This window comes from Myotis daubentonii, chromosome 7, assembly GCF_963259705.1.
Source record: "Myotis daubentonii chromosome 7, mMyoDau2.1, whole genome shotgun sequence".
NCBI lineage: Eukaryota > Metazoa > Chordata > Mammalia > Chiroptera > Vespertilionidae > Myotis > Myotis daubentonii.
In genome coordinates, this window is record NC_081846.1 from 13,962,427 (window position 1) to 13,975,189 (window position 12,763).

The 12,763-nt window shown below is 42.8% G+C and overlaps 1 long non-coding RNA gene across 1 annotated transcript; it reads left to right on the top strand.

Annotated features, from left to right (window-relative positions):
* Window positions 1–4,241: 4,241 nt before the first annotated feature.
* On the top strand, window positions 4,242–12,220 carry LOC132237917 (uncharacterized). The gene is made up of 3 exons (XR_009453693.1): window positions 4,242–4,436; window positions 7,308–7,417; window positions 11,845–12,220. It is a non-coding gene; the product is annotated as an uncharacterized LOC132237917 (long non-coding RNA).
* Window positions 12,221–12,763: the final 543 nt, after the last annotated feature.

The window sequence follows — 12,763 nt, forward strand, 5'->3', positions numbered from 1 at the left end:
ACCTAGGGCTTTGTGCCCTGGTGACCTCTCTGTACCTGCCCATCGTTCTGGCCTTGCTGATCTCTAACTGCCTACCACAGCTCCATATATTTAAGCCTTTATGGCTTTCAGAGGTGACCCTAAGCTACGTGCTCTCTGTAAATTAGAAAAATGTTGAGGTGTTCTAATTCTATCTTTTTTACTTTATTAAGCTTTTTTGTTTGTTTACACACATTTAGAGCAATATTAAGATTAGGTTTTTCTTTTCTTTTTTTTTGATTCTTGAACTTCTCTAAAATGTCAATTTACATTATAATTATATCAAGTACACACGAAGATAAGTCTCAAGTCAAAGGAGAAATAGGTGATATATCTATGACACATCTATAATAATAAAAGGGTAATATGATAATTAGACCAGAGGTCATTCCGGACAAAGCTGGGGCCAGTGGGAAGCCGGCCAGGGTCCCGGGTGCCTGCAGGCTGCCGCATGAGGGAAGCAACCTGGGTCCGGAGGTAAGGAAGGCCTACTCTTGCATGAATTTTCATGCATTGGGCCTCTAGTATCTAAATAAGAAGCTCCTATAATTTGATAAGAAATACACATTACAAAAGACAAATGAGCAAAGAGCTGAGCAACATGAAAAAATTTCAAAAAAAATTCCAGTCTACTAGTAATCAAAGATGTGCACGTTCAAACATGAGATATTTTTGCCTTTCAAATTAGCAGGTTTTTGTTTTTTTCCTTTAAGAATTACAGTTCTGACACAGGTGTAATGAGGTGGGCACTTACATATGCTGCTGGTAATATAAATTAATATGACCCTTCTGAAATGCACTTTTGCCCCTCCCCCTTTAAAAATAGCTTTATTGAAGTATAACTGACAACTACATAGGTTTAAAGTATACAAATTGATAAGTTTTAACAGGTTTTATACACACACACACACACACACATACACACACACACACACACACACACACACACACACGAAAACCACCACAATCAAGGTAATAAACAAATCTACCATCCCTAAGAGTTTCCTCCCTCTTTGCCTTTCCCTTTGTTCCCACGAAACCACCCATCTGCTCTCTGTCACTATGGAATGCTGTTTATATGCATCCAGAGTCTTGAAAATATTGGTATCTATTGACAGCCCTCATCAAAATCATGGGTAAATCTCAACGTGGGTAAATTTCAGAGCCTTGGTTTCTTCATCTGTAAAATGGGACGCTAATACCCAATCTGAAGGACTATTATATATATTGGAAATAAATATATGCGCCTTGTTATGTAGTAGATGTTTAATAGTTGGTAGTTCTTCTAATAATAAGGCAAATTTCCGTGGTGATTGACTGTAAATGTGAACCACGACCCTTGGCAGTGGCCACTGTGTAATAATAAGCTAATCGACCAGGATTTTCAGCTGCAGTAAGTCTGGAGCTGAATTTTGAAAAGTGTGTGCAGAGAAGCTCCTATACCTTTCTCATGTAGGTGTAGGGAGGTAGTTGTGTGTCGTTGTTGTTGTTTTGGGAAGGGGGGGGGGGCACTATTCCAATATTTGAAAAGGAATTTGGTAGTGGAAATAGCGAAAAGTTAATGCAAATGTCCCCTAGGTGGCGCTACTTCATCGTGAAAATGCAAGCGGGAACCAGTATTTTTAGAAGTGACTTCCCCTGGTTTGAATTTCAAATGAGAGCAGGAGAGCTCCCCGGGATGCCTGGGGAAAAAGTGACCAGGAAGAAAGAGCCTTTGAGTACGACGAGTATACACAATACTCTTGCCCGTGAGGCCCCATCGGGTATTGGGTTTGCTGTGGTTGGGACCAGGAAGTGGGTGCAGGCCAACTCTTACTCATTCGCTGTTGGAGCCATGACTGATTTTGACAGATCGAATACCATTTAGAACACTGCTGTGGGATACAGTGTAGCCTGAGATGTCCGAGTTAGCCCCTCCAGGGACTGAGTATGGGATGTGAGGGATGTAAGAACCCCTGGAATATTCAAATATATATGCTAATGAATTGAACAAGAATAGCCCTTTATTGCTCTGTGTGTCACTGTGCATTTCTCAGCTAGACTCGTCCTTTCCAACCTCCGTTTCTGGGCAACCTATTTTTCTTTCGGCATCAGAAGCGATAGCATCTGGGAAGTGAATCTGATGAATTCTGTCTGGCAACCAGCATCCTTCAGACTGCCAGATCCTCCTGCGGCAGGAAGCTGAGATGCGCAGGAGTTGACTCGGGGCCAGATCTACCTGTCTTTGAGATCCTGGTGATGGGGGAAGGAGGCTGGCCAAAAGCGGAACTTCTGAAACTCTGTGTCCTGAGTTCATTTCCATTTTGGCAAAACATGACTTTGGTTTCCAAGGGAAAGAGTTCACATGTACGAAAATGTCTCCGTTGCTGAAGTTGCTTTGTGTCCTCTGCTAAAGCCTTCTGCCATCAGTCCCCATCTCCCAACACGTTTTCAAATGTGGTGTCTTTGGGAGGTAACCATAGCAACTAAGCTTATGCAGAAATGACTGAATGTAGGCCATAAAGGGAGAGGAAACCCCCTGGTATTTTTCCCTGGAAACTCACAGGACACTTGGCTTTAATAATTGTATCTAGTCTGAGTACTGTTATCTGTGCACTAGACAGCGTCCCACTTTAAGACATCTGGTTCTCACACACACCCCATGAAGTGACCACCATCCTCCTTTCATATGGTTGAGAGAACTGTAGCACAGAGGTTTTGGTGTGGACCAGGGTTGTACAGCTGGTTGGGTTTGCTAGGCCTTGAAATCAAAGGCCCTCCAATAGGCCCTGTATACACGGCCTTCTAAGGAAAGAGGGAGACAAGTCTTTCAATGTCCATTTTGCAGGTAGTAAAAGTGAGTCACAGAAACGTGGAAATGATTCAAGGCAGCGGAGACCAGCAGAGCCTCTGCCTCCCTCCCACTGACACCTTCCTGCTACAGGTAGTGGTAGCGCTCCAAGATGACCTCATCTGATGCTCTGAGCAGGGCTTTGTGGCGATTAGATCTATTTGCAGATGAGGAAATGGAGACACGAAGAGGTTAAATTACATTTCCCAAGGTCACAGCTAGTCTATTGAACAAGGAACAGAACCCATCTCTAATTCCATGCCCCCTTCCTAGAGTTGGTACTTTAAAAAGATTTCATCCCTCCATCTATCCATCCATCCACCTGCTCATCCATTTCCTAAGAATTTATGAATGTATTGGGTACCATATATTATGTGTGGTTGACAAGGTTTTCAGGGTTAACTTTAATTCATCAGAGATGAATTTTACTATATGTACAGGGACCATCTTTGACTTGAGTACTGTGGAAATACTGTTTATGAGTACAAACTTGTATATGTGAGAATTATATATTCAAATTAACCTTAAAATTCCATGCCAAATGTACTATAGATATAAAATCATAAATTTATCTCCATACGTTGCCTAAAATGATGACAGAGAAGGATGTTATGCTTGAAATTTTTAGTTAAGCAAAAGGCTGATAGAGTCTCAAGAGAAAGATGACCTGTGATCTGAGCTAGAGCCACGTGCCCTGCAGGGCGCCCATTGTATGGAGAGGAAGTCAAGGGGGGTGGGCCACCTCCCTGGGCAGAGGGTGTCCAGTCCCTGGGGAGAAGGTGTCTGCTGACTTGGACTCAGTGTTCACTCAGTGAGGTAGAACCATGATTCATTGCGTGACACTCAGAAACCTCAACTCAGAAGTCTTTTGAGAGCTTGACCTGAGCCCTTTGATCATTGGGGGCCTGGAGACAGGATCCTGACTCTTGCCTGGGAGAGCCCAAAGGCAGGAGGCTGCCTGGAGCTGCTTCTGCTGGCAGAGCAGGAGCAGAGGGCACAGTGAAAGGGCTTCAGGCTTCCAGGTCGTGCTAGGGAGAGGGAGGCATGGAGGCACAGTGTCTCCCATGGATTGAATGGATGTCGAAGAAGTTGGCAGGTTGAGCCATCCGGAATGGCACCCCCCACCCCGAGAGGATGTCCTCCTACCAACCCCCTAAAAGAGGCTGTGTGCGGTCTTCTCAGGCAGCTTGGGAGTGCATTGTGTGTGTGTGTGTGTGTGTGTGTGTGTGTGTGTTGCGGGGGGAGGGGGGTCAGGGAAGAGACACTGTGGTGTCAGAGGTGCGGCCAGTAGAAAGGGGTGGTGGTGGGTGGTTGGGTGTCTCTAAAGAACGCTCTAATGTCCTTCACGCGAGGAGGAATCAGCCTTTGCACATCTAATACCTAAAAGGTGTCTTCACAGAATACAAGGTCGCCAGTGAATAGACCTCACCCCTGTTCCCCTTGTCCCTCCGCTCCATCCTGACCTTGCGGGGCCAGAGGCAGCACAGGGAGTGGGGCTGGAGAAGTGACAAGAAGAACAAGGTGGACAAACAGCGAAAAAAGAGACTGCTGTTCGTGATGGAGCCTGGAGAAGAGGACCTTAAACTGGGTGAGGGATGAATGCTTTGAGATCAGCAGATGGACATTTTAAGACTGGGAAATGAGGCTACTCTAATACTAGCCAAGTGGGGCCCGAAACGCTCCCGTCTATGCCTGAGAGAGCTCCGCGGGGGGTGGAGGGGTGGCCTCACTGCTGTGAAAAGGTTTCCACATGCACAATGTATTTTCCGAGGGACCCTCCTTTACCCCCAGCAGCGAGGCTCGCTCTAGAATCATATCCTCTGTGTGTTTTTTCTCTTTACACCTCTGCTTAAAGAAACACCCCGCCCTCTTCTGCTTGGTTTCTCGTTTTCACTTTAGGGTTATTACCAAGGAGAAAGGGCACTTCTTCCCATAAACTGCAGGCAAGTGCTGCAAACTCCCTGTGGTGACTTTGTGGGACCTTCAGGATGAGGGTGGAATCTGAACGGGACAGGCGTTACGATTAGAAAAGTCATCTCTTGCAATAAAACACCCTCTAATACTGCTTATACTAGCATATAGAGTCACTTGGTGAGGGGCCCACACACGATGTATTCATCTGCAATTATTTATGCTCACCAGGGAAAGGAGGTTTTTCTTTGTTTATTGTTTTCTTCGTGATTAACCAGCATGGTAATGGTAGGGTTATATTCATAACAACAAGAGGAATGAAAATGTTTGAGGTGTATAGTGCAGGCAAGGTGCTAATCCTAGATTGACAAGTTCTGTGTGTGTGTGTGCATGTGTGTGGCTTAAGGGCAAAAGGAGGGAAGAGGGGATAAATGAGCCCCGTGCAAGGATGGGCTGGGAGGGGTCCAGGTGCTTTTCTTATGTTTTCCACAAGCTGTTTTGCATTCGAGGTCACGAATGTGTAGGGCTCTCACAAGCCTTCTCCTTCTATCCCTCCCACAGAATGAGAATTAATCATTACCAGAACTACTGTGAGCTTCCTGCTTATGAAAATCCACATGTAATTGTTCCTGAGAGGCAGTCTTTCTCTCGCAAAAGTTCCAGAAAATTCTAGCTTCCCCAGGGCTGACCTTGCGTCATTAACACCTCTGTTTTCTGTCTTCTCAACTCGGGAACAGTGTTCGGTTCTGTGACCTATGACTTTCCCAAGGTTTCTGGGCCTGACCCAATGAGTAGAAGATGTGTCCCCTCCACTTGAGCCAGCGAATTCTTTTAAATATACTCAGTCCTGGCACAACTTTATCTTTTGTCTCTGGTTTTCACTCACAGTTAAAAGTGCTGCATATCTAACCTTGGTGACGTTGATAACACTGAGTACACCCTTTTTGGCCAAAATATAGGCATAAAGGAATAATTTTCTCCTAAAATGTAAAAACTAGGTCTGAAGGCAGTGCCAAAAGAAAAAAAAAAGCACCAAATATTTTGAACAATGACATCATTAGGGGAACAAATATATGATGAGTCTCCCAAGGAAATTATTTTAAGCCCAAACCCAAATATATAAAATACTAGAGGTCTGGTGCACAAATTCGTGCATGGGTAGAGTCCTTAGGCCTGGCCGGTGATCAGGGTGATCAGTGCTGGGCTGATTGGAGCCTTCCAGCCGGGGGGGAAGGAAGACGGGGGGAGGTTGGCCACTGGCCTAAGGAGGGAGCCGGCCCTTGGTCCCCCTAGGAAAGGGGGCATGTCCACCACCCACCCCCAGTTCCCCATCCCAGCCTGGGGCCCCAAAGGCCCCGGCGGGATCAGGAGAGGAGGCGATGGTCACTAGGCCAGGGGCGGAAGGAACAGCCGCTGGCCGCCGATGCTGCCAGTCGGCTGCAGGAGTTTGGCTGTAGGAGTGCACTGACCATGAGGGGGCAGCCCCTGCTTTGAGCATCTGCCCCCTGGTGGTTAGTGCATGTCATAGCTACTGGTCGACCGGCCGTTCTGGCCATTTGGTTGTAACGGTCGCTTGGGCTTTTATATATATAGAGTATGATAATAACCACTGTCTTTTAAGCATTTTTCTCAATGGTTAACTAAATAAAACACTCCAACTCAGAGGTGCATATTATTATGACCATTTTATAGATGAAAGAACCCAGACAGACTTCCCAGCCATGGGACTTGGAGCAAGTTATTGAATCTTTCATATCTGATTCCAGAGCCATATATGGACACATAACTTTATCCTAATCAAACAGAAGGCAAGTGATATTCAAGCACATGTCATCCATTTTTCTCTCATTTTCATGTGAGGAGATAAAGGTGCTAATACATTATACATGGGTAAAATTTTCCCCACTTTTGAATGAATTTCATCATGGATGAGAAAGGCCCTATTTTTCCTATTTTGTATTTTGAACTTTAGGGAGGAAAGGGAAAGAGAGCAAAGGTCATCGGACTGAGCATCAGGAGACCCAGGTTCAAGCCTCTCACTTAACTTCTCTGAATCTTGGTTTCCTCATCTGGACAACAAGGTGGTCAGATAGGCCTTCTCCAACACACAAGGCTTTTCCTTCTTTATAAGGTTAGCACGAGCCTGGATTGTCAGTGCCAGCTTCTGGTCAAAGGTCCTCCTTATTGCCCCAAACTATGTTTTAAGCTCATAGAGGAGCAGTCTGTCATCCCAGGACTAAAAATACGCAGTGCTTTGTGAATCAAATTGAACATTAAATTGCATTGAAAACATAAAGTTTTACACAAACTGTTGGTGCACGAGACTTAATGAGCTCCATATGCCCGACCTCTGGAAAGGAACGGCTTTGGGAACTGTCGCTGTGGAAGAGGCTGGGGCATCAGCATCTGGTGTGAGTTATGCGGAGGGAAGGGAACCGACCGCATTTTTGTACCATCGCCAAGCTGGGGAAGGTAGAAATACTGCATAATGTGTGCTCACCTTCTGAGATAATGCTGACAGTTTTCCAAATGTTTCCTCACTCTTCAGGAAGCTGTGGAGTGGAATGGGTCCTGACTTCCTCTTCCATGCACCTCCTGCCCTCGAGGCCACAGGATTTCAGGTCTGCTCTGTTGAAACGAGGCTCTCTTGTTGGATGAGTCAGTGACTTTGACCACTTGTACTTGTTTTGGTCGACTCTGCTACTCCTAAAAGGATCTGCTTGAAACCCCTTATTTAAAATAGTCAGGCCTCCCCATTGCTTATGCACTTACTGCATGTAGGTGAGTTGAACACCGAACCCATTTTTTGAGATTCCTTGGTCATTAGTCCCCATCCTTAGCAGGCTGGGCTGTAAGCCATTCAGAACCCATCGTCAACATCCCAATCTCATCTTTCTGAGCCATCCACAAGCTTTCTACTCTGAATTCCCACCACCTCTTCTTCATCTGGGAATCTCCTAATCAATGCAGCTCAAACAACACATCCCCTGGGATGTCGCTCTTTGCCATTTCTGTGTTCTCATAGCCCTTAGATGCAGTTAGGAATAGAGAGGAGGGGTATAAAGTCCCCCCTCCCCCAGTAAATCAGAGAGCTCTTCATGAGTGAAAAAATTTCTGATTCTTCCCTTTTTTTTCCTGAGCAGAGTACAGTTGGCTTTCATGAAATATTTATTGAGTGAATAAATAAAGGAACTAATGAAAAAAATAGAAAGTTCTTAGAAACCAAGCAGGGATTTAGTCTTTTGAAGCTTTGCCACCACACTTCTCTGACCATCCTGCATATGATAATTTTATGTCTATCAGGGTTCATGATACACTTAGATCCTTGTTGAAGGCTACTGTTCAAGGATAGAAAAATACCTAACGTTCCTCTGACCACAGGAATTTGCTATGAAACAGCACAGAAAGGAAAAAAACCAGGAGACTCCCTTGTCTTCACAAAATGCTGTTGTTCCCTGAGCTCGTTAAGCATATGGATGGACACTCGCTTTGGAGATGTGCTTTGAATATAATCATTTTCTGTGTACGGTTTTGCAAATAAATAGGTCTCCCAAATGGAAACTGAACAGAGGAAGTAATTTAGGTCTTCTATTATAAAATAGAATTTAATTCTAATCCTTTTGTTCCTATCTTCATTTCAATTTATTTTCTAAACCCTGAGACACCCAAACCATGAATTATCACCCATCTTTTTGATACCAAGTTCTGAATATTCATATTTTGGAGATCCTTAGTATTGATAATTGGAAATAAATATTTAGAAGAATTGATGGTCATATTTTAATAGGACATAGTAACTTTCCAATTCATTGTCTCATGATCCGTGCAATAGTCTTGTGGAATGGATGGGCAAAATGCTTTATAGATGAGAAAGTTGAAGCTTATAGAGCATAAGTGAATCATCCAAAGTCATGTAGCTAGAAAAGGGCCATGCTAACACCTGAATCAGTTCTGATTATGAGGATAACGCCATCTCTCATTCCAAGCATTTATACATGAAAAGGCACACACATTGTCCCATGATGATTTGGGCCACCTTTGAAAGTTTCTGTCCTCCCAGGCATGCAATCCATGTTGGAGAAACTGGTTACTCAAGGGCCTTCTCTGGCTCATTATCATGCTCTAATGAGCTCAGGAAAGAAGAGGCTCTGAGAGAAGATGGGATTGAGAAAGGAAAACACTGAAAATGGAGCCTTACTTAAGGCTTGATCAAATGCAACTGAAGTTACTTGGAGAAAGATGCAGATTGTGGGATTGAGGGGTTTAATTTGGAATTGTTTTTAAACTGGGCTATCCCCTTTCTCCATTCTCAGAGAGATTCAGACAATGATGAAGAAAATAGTGATCTCATTTACTCACTAACTGGCTCCTCTTCAGTGAAGGTGCAGGTGGTAAATGTGTTAAGAACTCAGTTAAAAACAATGAACGATTTAAAATTCAGGAAATCGGGGTTCCCCGTTTAGCCTGATCTTGTTAGAATAATGGAATTTGAGGGTTTAAAACATAACTTGTTTCAGAATGATGCATGAGTTCTCAAAAACCTTGTTTAACATATTGCTGGAATAATGCATATGAGATGGTTAAAAATGGAAGTAGAAAAAAAAATCCCCAACACCCTTAAAGGAATTTGCAATTCATAAAGTTACTGACAATTTTGCATTATAGTTGCCATGGTAACCGTGCTAGGCTTCTGCTAAAACGTTTCTTAAAAGGGGAAGGAATAGTATATAATAAGCTCTTCAAGTGTAATTTTTTTGTTGTAGTTGAATTAATGTGTAATTCTTATGTGAGTATTTTAGTAATCCATGAACGTGCACTCTAGTTATGGTTCAGATTTCTTATCTCTCTGTGTTTAAGAAATGTATGAGAAGTTGCTGGCTACTAGCAATGCTTAGTGATTAATTATAAAAATATCAACAAAAAGCATTATCCACAGTAATTAATTATAAAAGTGAAAACAAAAAGCATTTCAGACCTGACTGTAGTAAATTTCCCAGACCAAAGCACTGACTTGCTTATTGATTCAAAGTGCTTTCAGCCAAGCTTTCAGGCTATATTCACACGTCACCCCTTGCCCTCTCTCTCCTTTTTGTTAGAAGAGTCCTATGTAGTGAATAGATGAGGACCAATTAGACCAAAATAATACTTTAATTTGGCCATTTGAATAGAGAGCTATTTTTAAATGGTAATTGACTCTGTGTGAGCCTGTGTGAGTGTGTGAGTGTGTGTGTGTGTGTGTGTGTGTGTGTGTGTGTGTGTGTGCTGTTCAGCTTCTATGGAGCTAGTCTAACAGCTGAGTCAGAACAGTGCCTATCTGGACAAGGATTTGAGGTTGTCTAGGGTTTGATTTCACGTGGTCTATCTTAAATAGAGAAGAGATAGGGGCTTTGGAGTGAACAGACCTAGATTGAATTTCAGCCCCTCATTTTACTAGCTGAGGGCTTGGCAAGTCACTGGATCTCTGGAGCCTCAGTTTCTTCACTTGTATGAGTGGGGTGTATATCTTCCCTGCAGGGTTTGTCAGGATGAGAGATTATTGGACATAAAACATGTTACCCAAAGTTTGGCAGTGTATTAATTGCCTATTGTTGCTGTGACAAATCACCACAAGCTTAGTGGCTTAAAACAGCACATGTTTACTATCTTAGGGCACTGGAAGTCAGAAGTCCAAAATGGGTCTTGGGATAAAACCAAGATGTCGGCAGGACTGCCCTCCTCTCTGCCTCTTCCAGCTCCCAGAGGCTGCCTGCATTCCGTGGCTCCTGTCCCCATCCCTCCATCTTCAAAGCCTGCAATGGCCGCTTGAGTCATTTTCCACATCTCCTCACTCTGATGATGACTTTCCTATCTCCTTCTACTGCCTTTAAGGATCTTTGTGATTATGTTATGCCCCCTCAGAAAATCAGGATTATCTCCCTATTTTAAAGTCAGTTGATTAGAAACCTTAATTCCATCTGCAGCCTTAATTCTACCTTGTCGTGTTAACGTAGCACATTTATGGTTTCTGAGGATTAGGACACCTTTGGAAATAGGGATGGGGGGAGGGTCATTATCCCACCTACCATACACAGAAAGTACAAATAAGTGGTAACTACTACATATTTTTCTATCATTCTTATTATTTGTAGTATTAGTAATAATAATACTTACCCCATCTAAAAGAGGGACCAAATGAGGAGCGCTAGAACAGAGAGAACTGTCGAAATCCAGAGCATCTGAATCAAATGTTGGCCTGCCTGAAGTTCTTTGCTGACTTTCTGTTTTCTGACGATCACGCTTTGGTAGATTTGGGTGGGTCCTTATAGTTGGAACCCATACCTGGAGAGCTGCCACTGGGACTGAGTTTCATTTCCCAAGGGCTTTGCTTTAATGTGTTCTCAATTATGAAAAGCTTTATTTCATTAGCATTGTTTTTTTCCCAAAACTGTTTTCTCAAAATGCAATAATTTCTAAAGCCTAGGAATCACCTCTTAGGAGTCAAGGCTTCAAGGATTCTGAGATGACAATGGGAGTTCTTGGTAATATTCTCGCAGGAGATGGCATTTTCACACTCTAAAGTAATGCTAGTGCCTATCAGCCCTATAAGAAAGCAAGGTGGGGAGGGGCTCATCATAAAACTTGCTGTGGCCAATGAGTTGTTGGGAAGCATGACATAACCAAAGGCTTGAAAGCATCAGGCTTATTCTCATTCTTAACTTCTTCGTGACCATAAGAATCTCTGTGCTAGCCTGTTGGGTGATTAGACATTTGGGACAGAACTGAATCAGCCCAGTAATTTCAGCTAAGTACATCCTATAGCAGCTGAAAGCCAGCTGACCCCCATCCATCAATTCATCTACTTGTACGTGTGAGATTGTCCAACCGAGACCAGAAGAACCACCCAGCCCAGCCCAGCCCAGCCCAGCCCAGCCAAAATCAGTGGAGTTTCTTAATCAACCACTTCAGAGACATGAACAAACATTGCTTATTGTTATATTCCATTGAAATGTCATAATTAGTTGGGAGTCAAAATTGCTGGGGAAACATTTATTTCCCAATATAGTTTTGAGGACTCTCATCCTCATATTTTCTTTTCTCCTTAACAGCCACACTTTCATTTTTCCTAAGACATGGTATATATATATCTGCCCACATGATGTTCTCACATGTTCTATGGCAATTTCTTGGAAGAATGCAATAACTGGGATTCCAACATGGAGGCAGATTAAGTGGAAGCTACACTGACATTCTCCCTGGACCAAACTGAAATTACAACTAAAATATAGAAAGATCATCCTGAATAACCAACTGAAGACTAGTGGGAGAGAACCTCATAACTAAGGACATGAAGAGGAGGCCACATCCAGACTGGCCAAACTGTTTAAATAATTTTCTTGTTCAACTCATAGAAATAAGCAAAATACTAGGTAATATCACAAAAACAATGTGTGTTTTAAAAGAACATGTTTGAACTTGTAAAATAAAAAAAATGCAATAACTGAGTCATTTGCTTCTGGTGAGTTCATGCTTCTGAAAGAGTTGGATTAAAACTGCAAAAATCTAATGGGTGTCTACAATCTTGAGGAGGATATTCATTCACCTGACATTTATTGGGTCCTTGAGTATTGGCTCCATATTAGACATGGCACTGGGCTTTGGGAAGGGAAGGAAGCAAATGTAAAAAGCTTATTTGTGTAGACTTTGTGTTTTACTGGAGGACACTCTACCCTGATAAATAGACAAAAAGCCAGCCTAATGTGGAAAGTAATAATGCAGAAAGAGGAGCATAATTTTGTTTATTTTCAAGTCTAGAGAGACACACATTTTGATGAAAACACTAGAATTAAAGAAACACTTAGATACTATTAGGTTATTTATTCATTAATAAGTACATGTCAGACACCTACTATAGACAAAATAGTAAACTAGGTTCTTGGAGGCTATAAAAATAAGTCCATAAAGGGTTTATAATGTAGAATGGGACACCAGCATGCAGAATTAATATAAATCAAAAGGAGTAATTTT